Source organism: Apodemus sylvaticus, chromosome 15, assembly GCF_947179515.1.
Source record: "Apodemus sylvaticus chromosome 15, mApoSyl1.1, whole genome shotgun sequence".
NCBI lineage: Eukaryota > Metazoa > Chordata > Mammalia > Rodentia > Muridae > Apodemus > Apodemus sylvaticus.
The window spans coordinates 20466470-20485035 of NC_067486.1; positions in this window are offsets into that span (position 1 = coordinate 20466470).

The following is an 18566-nucleotide window of genomic DNA, read 5'->3' on the forward strand; positions in this document are numbered from 1 at the left end:
CTTGGTTTCTATTTGATTGATATCAGCCCTGAGTTTGATGATTTCCTGTCTTCTTCTCCTCCTGGGTGAATTAGCTTCTTCTTGTTCCAGGGCTTTCAGTTGTTTCGTTAATCTTCTAGTGTATGCTCTCTCGAATTTCTTTTTGGAGGCACTCAAAGCTATGAGTTTTCCTCTTAGCACTGCTTTCATTTTGTCCCATAGATTTGTGTATGTTGTGCCTTCATTTTCATTAAATTCTAAGAAATCTTTGATTTCTTTCTTTATTTCTTCCTTGACCAAGGTATCATTGGGTAGAGTATTGTTCAGTTTCCATGTGTATGTGGGTTTTCTGTTGTTTTTACTGTTAGTAAAGACCACTTTTACTCCATAGTGATCTGATAGGAGGCATGGGATTATTTCAATCTTCTTATATTTGTTGAGGTCTGTCTTGTGACCAACTATATGATCTATTTTGGAGAAGGTACTATGAGGTGCTGAGAAAAATGTATATTCTTTTGCTTTGAGATGAAAAGTTCTATATGTATCTGTTAAGTCCAGTTGGTTCAAAGCTTCAATTAGTTTCATTGTCTTCCTGTTTAGTTTCTGTTTTCCTGATCGGTCCATTGATGAGAGTGGAGTGTTGAAGTCACCCACAATTATTGTGTTATGTGCAATGTGTACTTTGAGCTTCAGTAAAGTTTCTTTTATGAATGAGGGCGCTCTTGTATTTGGGGCATAGATGTTCAGGATTGAGAGTTCTTGTTGTTGGATTTTTCCTTTGACCAGCAAGTAGTGACCTTCCATGTCTCTTTTGATGACATTAGGTTGAAAGTCAATTTTATCTGAAATTAGAATGGCAACTCCGGCTTGTTTCCTGGGACCATTTGCTTGTAGAATTGTCTTCCAGCCTTTTACTCTAAGGTAGTTTTTGTCTTTGACACTGAGGTGTGTTTCCTGTATGCAGCAAAATGTAGGGTCCTGTTTACGTATCCAGTCGGTTAGTCTATGTCTTTTTATTGGGGCATTGAGTCCATTGATGTTAAGAGATATCAAGGAGTAGTGGTTATTGCTTCCTATCATTTTTTATTTTAATTTTATATGTGTGTGGTTATCTTCTTTGGGTTTGATGAAAGAAGCTTAATATCCTGCTCTTTCCAGGGTATAGTTTCCCTCGTTGTAATGGTGTTTTTGCCCTATTATCCTTTGTAGGGCTGGGTTTGTAGAAAGGTATTGTGTAAATTTGGTTTTGTCATGGAATATCTTGGTTTCTCCATCTATAGTAATTGAGAGTTTCGCTGGGTATAGCAGTCTCGGCTGGCATTTGTGTTCTCTTAGAGTCTGCATGAGCTCTGCCCAGGATCTTCTAGCTTTCATGGTCTCTGGTGAGAAATCTGGTGTAATTCTGATAGGTCTTCCTTTATATGTTACTTGCCCCTTTTCTCTTATTGACCTAAGTATTCTTTCTTTGTTTAGTACATTTGGGGTTTTGATTATTATGTGACGGGCAGTATTTCTGTTCTGGTCCAGTCTGTTTGGAGTTCTGTAGGCTTCTTGTATATTCATGGGCATCTCTCTCTTTAGGTTAGGGAAGTTTTCTTCCATAATTTTGTTGAAGATATTTGCTGGCCCTTTAAGTTGTAAATCTTCACTCTCATCAATGCCTATAATCCTTAGATTTGGCTTTCTCATTGTGTCCTGGATTTCCTGGATATTTTGGGTTACAAGCTTTTTGCATTTTCTTTAACTGTTGAGTCCATGGTTTCTATGGTATCTTCGGCATCTGAGATTCTTTCTTCTATCTCTTGTATTCTGTTTTTGATATTTGTGTCTATGGTCCCTGATTTCTTCCCAAGGTTTTCTATCTCCAAAGTTGTCTCCCTTTGTGCTTTCTTAGTTGTTTCTACTTCTGTTTTTAGATCCTGGAAGTTTTTGCTCAGTTCTGTCTTTTGCTTGTTTGTGTTTTCCTCTAATTCTTTAAGAGATTTCTATGTTTCCTCTTTCATGACTTCTGCCTGTTGATTAAGGTTCTCCTGTATTTATTTAAGTGATTTTTGTGTTTCCTCCTTATTGGCTTTTGTATTCTCCTGAATTTCTTTCAATGATTTTTGTGTTTCCCTTGTAAGGGCTTCTAATTTTTGATCCATTTTCTTCTGAATTTCTTTAAGTGTGTCCTTCATGTGTTCCTGTACCAGCATCATGACCAGTGATTTTAAATCCAAATCTTGTTTTTCTGGTGTGTTGGGGTATCCAGGACTTGCTAATTTTGGAGAATTGGGTTCAGACGCTGCCATAATGCCTTGATTTCTGTTAGTAATGTTCCTACGTTTGCCTTTAGCCATCTGGTTCTCCCAGGTGTTAGATGGTCTTACTGTCACTGGCTGGTGCTTCAACCTACTGTGGGTCTTTAAGATTATCTCTGCAACACTGGATGACTGGGCTTCTTCTGCCACAGATTACTGATATGCTGTCTTCCTCTTTGGTGCCTTTGGAGCCCTTCTCAGTCTTGCCTCAAGCAATGTTATACTTAGGTTGTCAAGGTCAACCAGGTGTTCTCTGTCTGCTCTATTATGGAGGGAAGATGTTGTGGTGGGGGTCACTCCCTCTGTTGATTCTCACATAGGACACAGGTCCTGCGATGGACAGGCTTGCAGATGAACCGCCTATGTGCTCAGTTCCTGAGTGCAGGCAGACCCTTTGCGGTTTGCACCACCAGAAATCTAAAGCTCAGGGTGATACAGTACCTAGTGATCCTTTTCTGTCCTGGCAGGCAGCAAATATGGTCGCAGGGCTTCTCCCCTTCCTCAGCTCCCTGGGCAGGACACGGGCCCCGAGCCAGGCGGGCTGGCAGACAAACCTGCCTATGTGCTCAGTTCCTGAGTGCAGGCAGACCCCTGGCAGTTTGTACCACCAGAAATCTAAAGCTCAGCAGGAATGATTTTTAGAAACACAGATAATATGTTTGTTTCTTAATTCCCACACTGAGGAAATGCATTTACTTAGGGCAAGCACACATGTATTTGAGTACAGGATTCCCATTTTAACTTAATTTTATAACTGAGAGCATATTTAGTATCCTTCATTCCTAATTCGGACATTTGTTACTTTTGGGGCCCTGAGCTTGGTCAGTTACGAAGGCTCAGAAATGTTCCTATAGCTCTGTGTATCTCAGTGACCCTATGGATAAATACCGCAGTGACTCTTACCTCTTTGCTGATTAAATGAGATCTTATAGGGAAAAGTGCCCAACTTACTGTGTAGCATATGGCAAGCACCCAATAAATGCTAGTTGTTTACTGTTATTTTCATGTTAACAGTGATGGCATAATTACTAATTATCATCACTGCTTAATCTTACAGTCAGAGAAAGAGCGACGACACTCAGGAACTTGGGAACCTTGACAATGATATGTGTTGTGGTTTCAGACCTTGAAAAAGATTTTAGCTCTTGCTTTTCACACCAGTTCTCTTCCATCTCCCTGAGTTTTCAAGGAAACCCCAAGGAGCGTGAAGAGAGAGATGCTGGACATCCCATGACCACAGGACCTCCTTGAAACAAACAATAGGAATTACTAAGCAAAGGTGTGGAAAGAGTGGCCAGTCCGGCCATAAAGACGAACAGACTGTTGTGAGTCAAAATACTTGAATTGGGCCAAATAATTGCAAAGTTCTCCTGCTTGTACATACTCCAACTGTGATAAACAGGTTCTGTTTATAGGTTCAAAGCTTGTAGACAAATTGGAATAAAAGGGATGGGAAACTTTCAAGTAAAACGCTGGTGTTACTTAAGGAGGAGGGTTGTTTAGTTTAGAGAGCACAGCTGATAGCATTTTTGGTGTTATCACAACAGCCGCAAACTATCCTACTTCAATTTCCTTACAAAGATAGAATTAAAAAAGCTGACCATTTAATTTTATAAAGGACTTTAATTAGATTAATGTGACCAGTGTCCACCGCAGCATAGGGAAGAAAGACCACGAGGCAAGCTTAACTGAACAGAAAGAACATCAGACCTGTAACCGATTCAGTTCTGTGCCCCAAGGTGGACCGAAGGAAGTGGGGATGACCTTGTCTGATGACCTTGTCAATGGGCGAGGAGACCCTCGGTCCTGTGGACATTTGATGTCCCAGTGTAGGGGGATGCTGGAGCCATAGGGTGGACGGGTGGGGGAGCACCCTTATAGAGGCAAAGAGGAGGGGGAGAGGGGGAGTTGTGGGATGGAGAGCTTTTGTAGGGATAACCCGGAAGTGGGATATCATTAGAGATGTAAACCAATGGAATGATTAATAAAAAAATCTAATAAAAAAAGATGCGCTCATTAGCTTAGCCATTTCATGGTATACCATTTAAGGCTATGCATATCTTATTAGCAGCAATTAATTGACAAGTGCCATGTGGTAATAAAATAGCAAGATTCAATAACAGTTCTATTTGAATTTAATTTGGTGGGGTATCTAGGAGCACAACCCCAAAGTGGAACTGTGATCTATAGTTAAGAATAATTTGCCTACTATCCCAGTTTGCAATTAAAGAAAAAGTCCTCGGGAAACCCTGGTTTCTGATTAAAGAGAGTTGATTATGATTAATGTGCCCAAATTAACTACAAAAATTGAACGCACCTCAGAAGGATCCTCATCACCCTCCGGTCCTCAGGCTGTGGAGGCTGCACTGTGCCCTTCTCTCTTAGCCTTAATGATGCTCATTTATGTTTAAAAATTTGACTTTTGGCTCTTGGGACAATGACAGTTCTTTATTTTTGAATGTAGGAATTATTCAAGGTCTCAAGAATTTGCTTTTCTCCTTTCTAATTGTCTGAAAAATTATCATGTGGCCATGAAGCCCAGACATGAAGGTGAGCGCATTAACCCTGACGGTCTCTGCACTCAGCCACCGTGCTGTGCCTCTGCCCGTGACACTGACCTGCAATGTCCAAGTGCAAAGGTGGATCCAAAGACACATTTCCAGGAGGATAATGGCACTGAAATTACTCATTTCCTTTTGGAATTTGAGTTCCTTAGTAAGGAAGTGACTTTTTGAAGAGGATTTTAAATGTGTTATAACAATTCACATCTTTTTAGGGGATTTGTAAAGCTATTTATGGAAAAATTAGGAATGTTCATCAGACATTGCTAAACTGGCTGGCATTTTAAACTGAAAATCTCATCCATACATCATTTGTTAGAAAGCATCTTCTTTGGTTGGAATCACATTTGTTTTTTAGGAGAAGCAAGAAGTTATTGCTACTTTTACACTATAACAGAGTAAGAATTAATCCAGAAAACTAATATATATTTACTCAATTAGCCTGTAGACTACTTTTCTCGGATACAAATTTCATTGGAGTTATCACTTATATTTTTGCATTAATAGATCTTATTAACCTACTAATGTCTAGGATTACAGTAACAAAAGTACTGGCAAAAATTCAATATCACAAAATTTTATTACATAGGCACAACTATAATGTTGTGTTATAAAACTATAATGTTTTAGAATTAATTCACATGCACTTTAAAAAACAAACATATACATGTAGTTTTTACCTATGATTGAATTTTGTATTGAATTTTAGAATTCCACAGCATATATTGAATTATTCAATAATTATTAAAATATTTATTCATTTTGGTGACTGCATAGTATTTATTGCATAAAATTACTATGCTAATTCAGGTTTTTCAACTATAAGTGTAGTCACAAAGGAAGTTAATTGCTTAAGATCTAATATAATTAACTTATGCTTTCTCCAGGAATGCTTAAAAGTTTTAATTTCTTGGCCAAGAAAGTTTCTTTAAGACATTTATAGTGAAAACTATAGATTTAAGGGGATTTGTCAGTGCATAGAACATGGACCTGCATTTTAAATACTTATTAGTAATAGATTTTCAACAGCTCAAACACTTCCATTAGTTTATAAAATTATTATTACAGTTATTATTTATTCACCTATGGATTTAAAAAATCTTATTGGCCATTTACATTTCTTCTGTAATTTCTTTTCTAATTATCTTTTTATGTTGTATTTTCTTTAACATTTTCTTATTATTTTGCAAGAGAGACTGTCTCTTTGCCCCCTTTGCCCCTTCTGTTTAATGTTCATTTTTAATCATTATTTCAGCCACAACTATTAGAAATTCCATGCCAACTCAATTTTACTCTATGTGTATCTTTATACTCCATTTTCCTGCAAAAATGTAATTATGAACTCAGTTCCAAATGTTTTACTCTAAAACTCAGTCTGATCTCATGATACAAAGCAGGTAACTTGCAAATGTAAGCAGCCGGGAAGACCATCCATTACACAGAGGAAAGGACTGGTGTGGGTAAGGTGACCACTGTCGGACGTTTTACAGAACACTGTAAGAAAGGGTCGGAGGTCTTAAGATGTTAGTATTCACTCCCTAGTAGAAACTATAAAATTAGATATGAACTCCATGTGTAACTAGAAAAACCACAAAAGATGTCATTTATATTACAGGTTCTGCTATCAGGAAGCAATCATTAAAATCAGAAGTGTTGTAACATGCAGGTGACAGGACACCCCAAGGAGGAATGTTGTATGGAGCAAGCTGAGACAGGGGCACAGTGGCTGCAGCCAAGGTAAACTATTCATGACAAGCATTTCATCTATCCCCTGAAGTAAATCCCCTGAGCAAAAAATAACAACAGGTCCAGACTATATAATCTACTATATTTTAATAATGTTAACTAATTCATAAATGACATTACTTTTTCCCAGAACAAGCATCCAGTGATTCTCAATTTACTTTATCTTCATAACTCCTGGATGCGAGAATGCCCCTGAGGATCGCTTCAGTGTAAATACCTAGGAGGCACTATTAGTAGAAGTGGATTCCAGGGCCCAGAGTTTGTTAACTCAGTAAGGAGAACCAATTATAGATGGTGACTTGCTAACATGCATTCCTGTCTGCATGTCCTGAATGTGGCACAAAGACAAAAATTCAGTATCTCAGAAAGAAATGCAAACAACATCTCATGTTTATTTGATTCTTCATTTTCCATGTATCTGCGATTTGGAGATTTATTGTTAAAATAATCTGTGAAATGCTACAGCCTGTAAGAAGCAGCTAATGTATACCCTGAAGACCTCCAACAAGGTGTCTGTCAGCACACTCTTCCATCCCCAGAATGCCATTATTCAAAAGAAAAAATTTTAGACATCAACGTGAATGTCTCAAAGGATGACAGTTATAAATAAATAAATTAATTCTACTACTAGAATTAATGAGATGATAATGAATAATGGGTAATTTAAAACTGTTCTTTGTCATGCATTCAAATCAGCGTTAGATTTGTTACTACAACAAGCTAGAATGCCAATTTACTTAGCTACATATTTTTCCTTTCTTGTTATCGTGATAGAAAAAGAACGCATGAATGAATAAATATCCATACTCCTACTGGCAAGCGACTATTGCCAGAATTTGTTAATGAGGAATTTCAGACAATCTTTTCTCACTGGCAACATTAGAATAAAGCATCAACAATGTTAGTTGATTTCATAAGTATTATTCCCTCGAACCTGAATTCTTCTTATAGCACACAGAAAAGAAAGGACTAAAGGCCAGCCAGCTAGTATTTAATTCTGGTGTACAACCCAACATATCATACAATGGTCAGAGAGTCAGGGAAGAGGGGGACAGAAGGAAGAAAGAGACAGTGGACGGAAGGATGCCTTAACTCCTAGCCCTCTGCTACACAGACTGGTTTCTTATTGCAGCATGACACCTAAGAATTATACCCGAAGGTTTTCTGTGTGCAGTAGGGCAGGTGGGGGGTGGGCAGATCAGAGACCCGCCGACTTCCATCATCTATTGATTAGTCTTCTCCCAGGATGGATTAGTGTCCATGTAGGTCCAGTTATGCAGAGGATAAAGACATCACACAGACAGCCACGGAACCCTGTCCTAGGAAGGGAGGAAGAGCATGCCAGAGTTGAGCCAGTCTTCTGTGAGGGAGCACATCCATTCATCTGGTCAGAGTTTGTGTAGGACGGTGGCTGGGCAAGAAGGGAAGCAAGAGCTGAGTGAGGTAGAAAGAACTCTCAATGGTGCTTAGGAGATAGCTGATAGGTTATCATTATGGGCAGGCACCACTTAACTTCTCACTACCAGAGCCTTTCTAAAAATATGAATGAGTGTGTGTGTGTGTGTGTGTATGTGTGTGTTTGAATATGCTTAGCTCAAGGGAAGTAGCACTATTAGGAGGTGTGGCCTTGTTGGAATAGGTGTGGCTTTGTTGGAGGAAGTGTGTTACTGTGTAGATGGCCTTTGAGGGCTCCTAGTGTTCAAGCTCCGCCCAGTGCAGAAGACACCCTCCTCCTGGCTGCCTGAGGGGCACAGTCTCTTCCTGGCTGCCTTCAGACCAAGATGTAGAACTTTTGGCTCCTCCAGTACCATGTGCCAAGCTTCTCACCGTGATGATAATGGATGGGACCTCTGAACCTCTAAGCGAGTCCCAATTAAATGTGGATCTTTCTAAGAGTTGCTCTGGTCATAGTGGCTCATCACAGCAATGGAAACCCTAACTAAGACAGTGTGTGTGTGTGTGTATGTATATGTGTGTGTGTGTGTGTGCATGTGTGTGCATATGTGTTCAATGCACATGTGTATGCAAACATACCTTCTGGGAGATGAGTAGCCAAATTGGCTAAACCAGTTTTAAATGCTCTCATTAAGAGGATAAAAATTTAAATATCTCATGAAGAGAATAAATTGCTTTCAGCCATATTCATTTCTTTAGTTTTCTAAACATTTATGCATTAGCTGCTGGAGTGTTCTTCAATCTATGATGTCATTCCTTAAGCATTTTCATTCTTTGCCCACTGCCTCACAGTGCTTCTGATGGTTCCACAAAGTGTTATGCATTGTTTTCTTAAAACAAACAAAACAATAAAACAAAGGAAAAACAATTTCCCATCCTGCCATTATGCTGTTTGAAAGGTCACTGCCAGGTCTATTCAGGGACTCCCTGACACTTGTATTTGATATCTTTGATAATACTCCTGAGTTAAGTACTGTCCCCTAGTCCTTCATGGATACTTGAAGAACCCAGGTTAAGTTTATTTAGCATTCACAGTCAAACAGATTTATAATATCCCTCCTATGGGTTGCAATCCCTTTGGAGATCAAAAGATCCTTTCAAAGCGGTCACCTAAGACCATCAGAAAACATACATATTTATATTATGATTCTTATCAGTAGCAAAACCACAGTTGTGAAGTAGCAATGAAAATAATTTTATGGTTGAGGAGTCCCCACCACATGATGAACTAACTATATAAAAGGGTTGCTGCATCAGGAAGGTTGAACACTTAACACTAGAACACCACTGTTCTAGTGTTATGTGAATCACAAATCGCATGGTTGCTGCTACATTAAAAATGTATTAAGTATTGACATTTTCATAGGAAGAGCCATCCGTAACTTTTCTTTGTGTTTCCCACACTGTAGCAAAACAGCCATATAGCAAATTTAATATCTGTTTCTGTCCGAGTTCCAGGGTTTCTCAACAATGGCAATGTTGAAACTTTGGCCTGCGCTGTTGTATGGATTGCCTTACGCATTAGAAGATGCTGTGTGGCACCTTCAGTCTCCACATTTGAAATTTCAACACCATCAAAATTCCATGTTTTGAGAGCAAAAAACCCTATCTTTGAATGCTGAACTCCTGACCTCAATAACCAGTATACAACATGAAGAAAATAGTAGATATTAAATATTTAACAAGGGTACAGTTCAACAGAAGCAGTTATTTAATCCATTTAGACATGAACTGATGCTAGTCCTTGAGGTCAGACTTCGTCAGGATGTAGGTCTTTTCTTTGCACCGATACCTTGCCAGAGTATTGGTGCTTTAATTAGGAATACTTACAAGCTATCTTAATTTGTGTTAGAGTACTTTACATCTAAATTCATTTTTACAATATCTATATAATATGTGGTTAATGTTGGTGCATATTATATGAAGCAGAGGAACTAGTAAGCAGAGGTCTTTTACTGTAAAAATATACTCTTGCTGGTAATGGCCTTTCTGATTGTTTATAGCCATTAAGTCACAGCGTACCACTGTTACCCATTTCTTCTCTCTTTGGTTATTTCCCCAGGTCATTTTAGTCATTCTGCTCCCTAAGGCATAGTGACAGTTTATGGGCAGTGATCAGGAAAAGGAACAGGAAAGGATGAACCAGAGAATGAAATGAGGCTATTCCAAATGCACCTGATCGTATGAATCCTTACTGTGTGCTCTGTGAGCCCAAGCTGCCGGGCATCCTTGAAGAGCTGTGTGTGACTTCAGAACTGTCCAGCTGAGCCCGGCACAGTCGGGCTTTCATGCTCTGGTTCTGCTTTCCTGCATTGGCACACCTTAGGTTTGTGAATAGAGCACCATGGCTTAGAAAGTGTTAGGAGTCTCTCATGTAGCAGCTTAGGAGCTCCAACAGAGATAGAAGCTGTGTCTGAAGTGAATACAGTCAGGAAACAAATGTGTGCAGTGGTTTAGAGCCATGATTGAAGGGAAAGAGGACTAGAAAGGGTGTGAGATTTGTATCGGTGACAAGGTGAGGGTGGTCGCCATCTTCCTTTCATTGCAGGAAGAAGCAGGCGGACATCTGCCATTCAGATTTGAAAAACACTTTGCTGTGACTTGTTGACAATGTCTGAAGAGAAGAATACTGATTACACTGTTTAGCCACAATGCTGGGTTCATGAATGTATGAAAATAAATAAGAATATGAAATGTTTAGGAGACTCCCAAATCTTACAGGCTGTAGCTACTGTCATTAGTTACTTCCCCAGATGTGAAAAGTAATCCTTTGGGCTGAGGATACCACAGAGGGTCCAGAGGCCCCTGTACTGGAACTGACCCGAATGCCTCTTTCCTGAGGACTAGTTTTCATGGTACCAGAAGGCACCATGAAAGCTTTCAAAGGAGAGACAACCAACACTCATACCCAGGCAGAGCACCTAGGAACTGCATGGCACTATACTCTAAGGGCACAGTAGGGGCATGCAGTGCACACAGTAGCAGTAACCAACAGTCTCTAATTGGACTGAAGAACCACTAAACAAGAGGGAAACTGTGCTTAGTTCTGGAAACTGAGCTAACTATTCAGTTCCAGTGCTGTCATGGTCATTGGAGGGGAGTCTATACGAACTAATTTACCAACCCAGCAAAATCTCTAATGACCATTTATAAATCTTTCTCTTTGTACTCATAGATAATTGTAGTCTTTGTCCTATCAAGGGAACATCTCTTTGAAACAGAGGCTATGACAGAAGACCACAGTGAATCAAAATGCAGAGTGGTGGAGCCTAGTCCCAGTGGATATCTCCAAAACTCTCCTGCATTTAAGGCTTAGGGAACCTTGGAGAAGAGGGGAGGAAAGATTGTCAGAGCCAGAGGTTCAGGGAATGGTTTGTTCGTTTGTTTTTTATTGTGTGTGTGTTCTAGGAACATCAGAAGCTATACCCACAGAAATCTCATCAAAATAAATGACCAAGCATTCTCCGAGCCAGGAGGACACCAAACGACATGCCAAAACTGGATGGAAAAAAGCCTATGAGGCCTCAACCCTGCACAAAGAACTCTAGGCAACCAAGGAAAGGTAGGAGAAGGAGAGGTGGTGTTCCTCAGTGAAGAGAACAGCAATTGCTTGTCTAGTGCCACATGGTCAGCCTCAAAACATTCATAAAGGTACCAATATACAGAGAACAGATTATATTTAGACACATACCCACACCCACTAACAATTCATGAGTCCATGAATTTGAAGGTAAACAGGACGCTCATATATAGACAAACTGAGAAAGAAAAGAAAAGGGGAAATGTAATTAAATTATTATTTCACAATTAAAATTTGAGATGAAATTGGCTAAACTAAAATGCCAGATTTTTCTTTCAAAGTACGGGAGAGCTTTGGAAACGTGTTTGTACAGTATGAGGTGGATCATAGTCGGGGAGCTAAGAGTACAGCCCTTCCACCTCCGAGCTTGATAGATCATGGCACCTGTGCTGTCAGAGGAAAAAGCTTAGAATCAGCAGAGGAACCTTTCTGAGTGCCAGAAAATCCTGGTTGTCTTGCCTTCTGTTGATGGGATGAAATAACATGACCAAGGCAAATTAGAAAAGGAAGCAGTTCATTTGGGGCTTGCTGGTTGATAGTTTCAAATTTACTCTATGACCATCGTGGTAGGGAGTATCGGGGCATGGTGCAGGCATCTTCAGGGTGGGTGGGGGGCAGAGAGAGAGAGACAGAGAGACAGAGAGACAGAGAGACAGAGAGACAGAGAGAAAGAAGACCGAAAAACAGATGCAGAGAGACACAGATAGAGACAGAAAGACATAGGTACATAAACACAATAGAGACAGAGATGAAGAAAGACAGAGAGATAGAGAGAGCCTGAGAGATACAGAGTGAGGAAACAGAGAGAGAATGGTGTGGGCTTTTGTTTTTCAATTAAACGTATTTATTTATTCACTTTACACCCCAATATTAGCCCCCTTCTTCTACAAGTATCTCATCATGCAGATCCTCCCCTCACCCCACCCTCCCCTTCTCCTTAGTGATGGGGCCCCCCCCGGGACTCCCCCCCGGGTGTTAGCTCCCCACAATACATCAAGTCACTGCGGGACTAGATATATCCTCTCCCATTAAGGCCAGTCAAGGCAGACCATTTAGTAGAACACATGGGAAGGTGACAGACTCCTACTCCAGTTGTTGAGGACTTACATGAAGACCAAGTTGCCCATAGGCTACACATGTGCAGGGGCCTAGGTCTAGCCAATGCTTACTCTTTGGTTGGTGATTCAGGCTTTGGGAACCCCCGAGGGTCTAGGTTAGTTGACTCTGTAGGTCTTTTCATGAAGTCCTTGGATTTCTCAGGTCCTTCAGTCCTTCTCTGAACTCTTCCATAAAACTCCATGAGAGCTTCCATAGGACTGATAAGCTCCGTAAGAGCCCCATTTAATGCTTGGCTGTGGATCTCTGCTTCTCTTTCCATTGGCTGCAGGTGAAGGCACTCACAGGACAGTTATGCTTGGCTCCTGTTTGCAAGCATTACAGAGAATCATTAATAGTGTCGGGGACTGGTTCTTGCCTGGGATGGGTCTCAATTTGGGGCAGTCATTGGTTGACCATACCCTCTGTCTCTGCTCTGTCCTTGTCTCTGCACTTCTTGTAGGTAGGACACATTTTGAGTGGAAGGTTTTGTGGGTGGGTTACTGACCTTATCCGTCCACGGGGAGTCCTTCCTGGCTAACAGAAAGTGGCCACTTTAGGATCCATATCCCCCACTGATATGAATCTCAGCTACAGTCACCCCCATATGCTCCCTGGGACATCTACCTATTCCAGTTCTTTGGCATGTCCTAGAGATTGCTCTCCCCAACTGCCCATCTCCCTTCTCTCTCCCCTGCTCTCCCTATATCTGATCATCCCCACTACCCTCCTCCCTTCTTCTACACAGTTCTGATATATATTTTGTTTCTCTGTCTGAGAAAGATGGCATAGGCTTTTGAAACCCCCAAACACACCTTTACTGACATATGAACTCCAACAAAGCCACCACACCTACTAATCCTTCCTAAACTGTCCACCACTGGAACCAAACATTTAAATATATGAGCCAATGGGAGCCATTCGCATTAAAACACCACTTTGAGCTAAACATTGACTGACCTGTTAGATTGGAATTTGACCAAGTTGTAGGAGTGGAATCATTGCTTCCTGACCAACCCTCCAATGTTCCACCAAGTCCCCAGCTGCTGGGTATATGTGGCGTTGTCACTTGAGAACTAGACAGAAAGACAGAGAACTCTCAGCATGCTATGAAGTTCCCATGCTAGGGTCCCGAAAGAATCTGTGGAGCCTGACCTCAAGGAGTTTGAAGCCAGATGAAAGTTGAAACTGAGCAGTGACCTCTTCCAAATTTACTTAGACTCTTGGTAAATGGGCCCAGTCCTAACCCCAAGCTTTCCTATTGGAGAAAAGCAAACTGTTTCAAGGCTGGTGGGTAATCCTACAGTGTCTAAAGACAGAACTATAACTCTTAATTATAATAGAGACAAATCATCAGTAAATACTGACATATGACTCAAATGTTGGACGTAGAGGACAAGGATTTTAAAGTAAAACTTACAGTTTAAAGAATTTAGAGGAACAGGGTGATGGTGGCATATGCCTTTAATCCCAAGCACTTGGGAGGAAGAGGCAGGCAGATTTCTGAGTTCAAGGCCAGCCTGGTCTACAGAGTGAGTTCCAGGACAGCCAGGGCCACACAGAGAAACCCTGCCTCAAAGAAAAAAAAAAAACAACCAAACAAACAAACAAAAAAAGAATTTAGAGTAAAGAAGTAAAATATGGATTCAAAAGATGGAGGATTATAGCAGATGTCTAGTATCTGGAAATAAAAAAGAAATCTGACAAAGGAGACAATCTGCAAAATGGGATCTTTTATTCTTTCTCTGATTCAGATTTGTCTGCAGATTATAACACCTGAATGACAGTGTCTTTTTATGTGTCTCTCCCCCTTTGACTCCCAACCCCAATATTATCCTAAATTATTTTTCATTATCAAATTATCTCTCATTATCTTACTTGTCATCCCACTCATGATAAACTCAGTCACCAGGGGGAATACCTTATATTGCATATATCAGAGAGTGAATAAGTCAGGAAGGCCACCTGTCAACAATGTCATGGTTTCTTCTCAGAAATGTGTCACAGGATTGGTCTGAGATTTTTAGATGTCTCTGAGCTCTGTGTGGTGTCAATGAACAGATCTGAGATACTTACAAGTCGTAAGTCCTCCCAGGAGTTACATTTCAAATCAATGCAAGGAGCTCAATATCAGAATGTAAGTAATTAATAGACAGGAATCCAGAAATCAACGACGACAACAAGCATCAAAGCGGTGTGTACAACTTCCTCCCACAGTTGAGGAATTTGTTAAAATTATGGATCGCTAGGAACCGTTCTAGATTTGAAATTTTCCTAGGTTAGTGCTCATGAACTAGGTGGATGATCATCAAGCTGTGTGAACTGTAGATGCTCATTTCCTGTTTCTTCAGAGAGAGCCAGCAGAGCTAGCTTCTGTTCCGTACTCTTTCAGCGAGTTAGGTAGGTATGGGTAATTTACCGGCATCTTATTGTTACTTAATGTGACTTCTGTATAGATCTCAGCAGTATTCTGTTGTGTAAAGAGCGCCAAGTGCTTGCAGAGAGCACGCAACTAACTTGAAGACTTTTCTTGTTGTCTAGGTTGGCGCTTCTTCAACAGTTTTGATTTGTATTCTTACCAGTATCAATGAAAAACACTTAATCAAATACATGCTCTTCAATGTAAGTGCGGTTGTCTACTCACTTGTAATGTTTCCTGGGAGTTCAAACATTTCAGTAGCCACACTTTTATCAGCAACGGTTGGATAATAGTCACTAGAAGTTTTAATGTGTTCCTCATTATTTCCATTGTTCCTCTTGCCTTCTGGGATGTGTCCATGCCATTTCAAATCTAGCTGAGAAACAATTATGGTAGACATATTGTTCCCCAGGGATGCCTTGGTGCTTCATTTTTTATTCCAATGGACATAATTTCTAATGATAAAGACAATCCCACGCAATGAAATTCATCATGGACGTAATTTAACAGAAATTTCCAGAATCAATCAGAAAGTATATATAAGATTAGAATAAAATATTTGCTTCCAAATAAGCTCACGATTTTCCCCAAACAACTGGGAACCAATTAGAAATGGCAGAACATTTTAAAGGCTCCTCCAGCATTGAGGGCCCTTGGCTTCTCTCAACACAAGTTGAGAGTTCAACATTCAGTTTTGCTTGATGGACAGATATTTGTGGTTGCGAGCAGTGGAAAAATTTCAGTTTAATGATTTTCAGAACAATAGTATCCATCGTTTAATAATTCTAAAGAAAAGAAATCCACACAAAAGCATAATTATTACAACATGTGTTTCATATGGTAAAGACAATTAGCTGCAAACCTCAGACTTTCCTTTCTCATTCAGCACACACAATAAAAATAGCACTTCATTTTGGGCAGGGATTTCATACTTTATGAAGTACATAAATATTCATTGTTTCATTTGATGTTTATAACCATCCTGCTAGGCAGCCAGGAATGAATGTTCCTGCTTTTCTCATTTGAAAGACTTGAGAAGGAACAGATGAGATAAAGGAATGGCTTAAAGGTCACAGAGTGAATGTGGGTGGAGTCCACACGGGATAGCTCCTGAGTCCTGGGCTCACCTTTCTTTAAATAACTTTTGTTTGGTGGAGTCATACGATGATTGCAATTTATCTGCATATTTAAGAAAATAAGACTTTCTTAATGTTAACTGTAATTAAATGAAGTTTTTCTTAATACACACTCTTTTTGGCACAAGTACTGGGAATATAATTCTGAGTCCATTGCTCCTTTGATTCTTTGCACTGAGAAGAGAGTCAGAAGGGAAATTCCACTGTTTTTCCTTGGAGTTTTCTCTTGTTGTCCATGATTCAGGTGATGTCTATTTACCTATCTTCTTGTCAAAACCCTCTTCGAATGAAAACTACCTCTGTGACTTTTGTCAATACTTGTGCTTCCTTTTTAAAGAAATAGATTGTGAAGTTAAACCATTTTAATCAAATTCCTTAATTAGGATGATGGCATTATAAAAATGTTGTGTGAAATTTATTGCTCATGTCACTGAAAACTCAGGACCACGTGCTGCCCATCACCCTAATTGGCCTGCCTTGGGAGGTCATCGTGCTCATCAGCTGCCTAAATACTGCCACAAGTGCATTAGATCACTAGAAAAAAGGTTCTCCTATGCCCTTAGAACTGCTTTAGCCTTTTATTATATCAAGTAATATATACATATATGTATGTATATAATATATGTGTGTGATTTGCTACAACTAAAAAAGGAAATTATATATAAAATATAAATATATAATATATGTAATATATATTGTTGTGTAATATATATTATATGTAATATGTATACATATATATGTGTGTACACACACACACACACACACACACACTCACACACACATACACACACACACACATATAAATATGTATATTTAGTGCCGAGATGGAGTCCAGGACTTTTTATGTGCTAGGTGGGTGCCCTACATTGAGGCATATCCCAGTACCAGCAGTTTAGTTTATATTCTCCTTTTCTCACTATTTATTGTAAGAATGGCAATAAAATGTACAGTGTTTTCCAAAATGCATAAAATAAATATGCCCTATTAACTTAATGAGTTTCTATTTTGTATCCTGTGTCGATATAAATATAAAAATAAACTACACAGCCAAGGCTGATGTGGGAAAACTATGTTTAATGGAGAGTTTTTGGGTAGAAAATGATTTTGAAGCCAAATTTCAGCACCATCTTGAAGAAAGTCAACTGGTAGCACCGACTTTGGGTCCAAGAATAAAAAGGAGCTAGAGTGACTGAATTAGGCATAAGTCAGTTCTCTCTTTCCAAATTATGTCTACATCTTGTAACGTGGGCCTCACGCTGCCATCCTAGTTGCTACGTACAGTTATAAGTGGTTAGTTTGCACTGTCTACACACACTGTATTACGTGAGATGTTACTTGTAGTTCTCCAAGAGAGGAAAAGAAGAACTGTGCATTTTATTAAGGACGGCTTTAAAATCCTGTGAGCCTCTTCCTGGGGAAATGTTACAACTACATCCCTGGAAGAGAATCTCTAAGCTCTTGATCCTCTTTGGCCGCCTTCGTGCCATGACCTTTGAACTCTCAGGATGATTGGTTGTGAATATTGACTTGAAATGCTTACAGATACGGAAGGTCCCATTAGCTGGAACCATATGCCTCGCTTTATGGGTTACTTTCTCTATGGAACTTTAGCATGTTCTGCAGTTTCTTTTCAGACAGGCAGTCCTGAATCTGTTGCCTACTGTGCATTATCTGCCCTTCCTTCCGACCAACGCTGTTAGCTTAAAATCATAAGCACATTTCCTCTATGAAAAATATAACAGAAACCAGATTGATTGTCTGGATTTTATTGTGGGAAATGTGAAAACAACAGTTTTACAGTGTGGTCTGTGTAGGGGATGATGCATTTCTGGGAGTTATTAGGGGCTGTGTACAATGGGGCTTGTTCGGGCCATAGCCGAGTCGCAGCGAGCAGAGGGTGGCCTTGAAATAGAGCCTTCTTAGCTGAACGCCAGAGGATGAGACCAGATCGTGGGTGTTAGTGTTAAAGGAAAAACTGGATGAGGAGTCAGCAAGGGTCCCTCAAGCAGGAAGCAGTCAGAGACGGCTCCTGCTCCCACCATTAGGAGTCCCATAAGAAGACCAAGATACACAACTCTAACATAAATACAGAGGTCCTAGGTCAGCCCTATGCAGTGTCCCCAGTTGTTGGTTGAGTCTCTGGAGCTCCTAGGAGTCCAGGCGAGGGCATGCGCCTAATCTTAGTGTAACTTGATATGCCATGATTGATTGATATCCATAGGAGTCTTTTTTAAAAAAAAAAGATTTATTTATTTATTTATTATATGTAAGTACACTAGCTGTCTTCAGACACTC